Source organism: Arvicola amphibius, chromosome 3 (genome assembly GCF_903992535.2).
Source record: "Arvicola amphibius chromosome 3, mArvAmp1.2, whole genome shotgun sequence".
In the NCBI taxonomy this organism is placed as follows: Eukaryota; Metazoa; Chordata; class Mammalia; order Rodentia; family Cricetidae; genus Arvicola; species Arvicola amphibius.
The window spans coordinates 165999948-166003126 of record NC_052049.1 but is presented as its reverse complement, the minus strand read 5'-3'; positions in this window follow the sequence as shown (position 1 = coordinate 166003126).

Here is a 3179-nt window from a genome sequence, read left to right as displayed (position 1 = left end):
CAAATCCTTTCCCAAAATTTGCTTGAGTTTATGAGCTGCTTTTTACATTTTTTTATTACATTTTATTTTATGTGCATGACTTTATATGTGGGTGCATTGATGGCATGACGTGTACGTCGACATCAGAGGACAACGTGTAAGAGTCATTTCTCTCCTTCTCCTCGGTGGATCCCAGGGATCCAACTCAGGTGGCGAGGTTTGGTAGCAGGCACCTTTTCTACCGAGCCATCTTACCAGGCCATTATGAGCTGATTTCGATCTTAAGTTTTGTTGAAAATTCAGATGCTGTTAGTCACTCAATCTGCACACAAGACAATAACTCATACCAGAAACCTAATGGATGCTAGACAGTGTTTTGGCTATCCATGCTTTCTGGATTTAGAATCTTGAATCGAATGGAAGAGAGTAATGGGCATTTATACCCCCAGGCCACAGTCACGGGAGCATTATCTCATTACTGCCACAAGCCAAACCAAGTGGAAATGAGTCACTCCTTGGCGGAATCGTGCTCTTGGAACACCCACACTAGACTGAAACTCAGCTTTGATGGTCATTTCTCTGAGTCATATCTGAGTTGGCAGTATGAGCCCATGACAAGAACTTGTTCAGTTTCTCCTAAGAACCTCGAATGGCTGTTTCACCTGGAAAGAACAAGTGGAATTCTCACTCCAGGAAATTTTAATGTGCTTATCAGAACCCATGTTTAATGCTAACGACAGTGATGTTCAGCTTGTTATTTATTAAGGCATTTTTATGCTATGGACAAGAAATAGTCTCAACTAGGCATAGTGATACCTATTTGTAAGACGGAAAATTGTGAGCTGGCAGTTAAACTGGGCAACATAGCAACAACATCAAAGACTGTCAGAAGAAAGACGGAGAAGCAGAGGGAAGCAGGAGGGAGGGAGGCAGGGAAGGAGGAAAAGGGGAGGGAAAAATATGGACCAACCCAGATTGTTAAGATAGTGTAAAAAAGAAAAAAAAAACTTACAGTATTCTCAAAGCTGGAACAAAAATTTATTCTTCTTATCATATGCACTGAGTTTTCATTCCCAGACTGGATAAAAAGCAAAATGAAAACAAACCCAAAAAACCCACAGGAACTAATCTCAAATTTCCAAAGCATTTTTGATTGACAGCAGTCTGGTCAGAAGGGGGATGTGAGGAGTGTTCTCCCTTACACAGGACCAAGGCATGCTTTTGGAGGGACACTTTAGGACAGGAGCAACAGGACAGGAGAGGGGCAGAACTGCAGTGAACGTCCCTGTCATCACTGAAAGGTGTGTTAACTCAGCACTCTCTTTTTGCTTCAGTCCCCACAGGTGTCTTTACTGGCGCTTTGAATGGATGAACTGACTCCCACCATCTCCATGGCAACAACAGCAGCTCCTATTGGAGACCTAAGGACCCTTTGACATGTTATACTACTAGATTTTCCTTAGGAGTTCTCTCATCCTTGAATACCTAAAAGAGACAGGTTTGAGTCCTCATTCATACCCTAGAAAAGTCTTCTTCCCTCTCTGAGATTCATCAGAAATATCTAGGAATCTTACACTTTAGTAGCCACCCCTAAATGCTATGCCCCACCCTGCTCTGAAGGCTGCCAGATGTGGTAGCACACAACTGTAACCTCAACACTTGCAAGGTAGATGTGCCCAGAGCAGGGGTTCAAGGTTATCCTCCTCTACTTAGTGAGTCCAGGACCAACCTAGCTACATAGAAGCTCTGCTTTTAAAAACTAAGTAAGCAGAAGTAGAGAAACTGAAGAACAGAAATGCCAGCTAATGATGTATAGCATAACTCTCTTAGTTATAGAGGAAAGAGTTGATTCTTGAACCCAGAGCCAAAATGAAACTGGGGCTGAGGACACAGCTCTGCAGGTAAAAGCACCGGCTGACATAAAAAGCTGTGCATGGTCATGAGCGTGCATGTAACTCTAGCTCTATGGGGGGGGGGGGGCGGACAGGAACACTTGAGGGACTCCAGCCTAGCTCCAAGTACAATGAGAGACCTTGTCAGCGAGAGTTAACCGTGTACATATGCCACAATTACTCACCAACGTGTGTGTGTGTGTGTGTGTGTGTGTGTGTGTGTGTGTGTGTGAATATGCGCTCGCAGACACGCACCAACAAAAAAAAGTAGAAATAATATATGGGCTAAAAACTTAAGTCTTTTTGTAACTAGAGCTGTTTTGTGAGAGAAGATTGTGTGTTGCCAACTGAGGAAGAGCAGAATAACTCTTGCCTTCCATGTTTGTGCTCCCATTCTGTAAACAAGTGTCCTTGCTGAAGTGTATTTAGTGACTCCTTTTTCATGTTTGCCTCACTTCCTGTTGATTCTGCTGTTTAAAATAGCCACCACAGACAGTGCTAAAGTTCTCTCTGCTGTTTTTAAGCATGGGTAGGTAACTATATCCCCCATGAAGAAAACACATATGTGAGATTGTAGGCATGATTATACCACTGACTATAATTTCAATGATAATAAATCAAATATATATTAAATTATGCATCACTAAATAGAAGTACACATAAAATAAAGTTGTCTGTTGATGATAAAACTGTGACCATAGGTTCACAAGAACCTAACAGTGCATTTTTCCTCATAGGCAATGTTTCAGAATTTACTAATTTGATATTGTGATATTTTTAAACATAAGGACCGTGATGAATGAGAACCAATTCTATTTCAACATATGTTGCCAAAGTTTTTTTTAACTAAGGTGAAAGTGCCCTAGGAAGTCCCCCAAAGAAGTTCGATGTCCTCCATCGAAAGATCAGTGGGCACTGGAACTTCGAGATGTTGTGGTTCAGCCCCTGAAATCCCCTCCTGACCAACATGCCACACCTCCTAAGCAGCCATCCCTGCAGTTACTCACCCTCTCCAGAGGAGAGCCTGGCTAATCAGAAAAGAAACTCCCTTCAAAGGCAAACAGTGAGCAGAGTGTACATATGGCGGAAAACAAATGGCTCTTGGTACCATGTTGTGGAAATTATCTCGCTTAGGTAGATAAAGAAGCAAGGCAAGCCCAGGTGGCACTGGTGAGTCCCCCCTCCATCACACGGTTCATTTGTGACGTGTGCACCAGCCTCTCTGAGAAAACGCCATCCCTACGCTGGGTGCCCTCAGAACCTGCCTGCTTCTTGTCCTCCGAGTTTGTGTGGACGCTCGTCTCCATC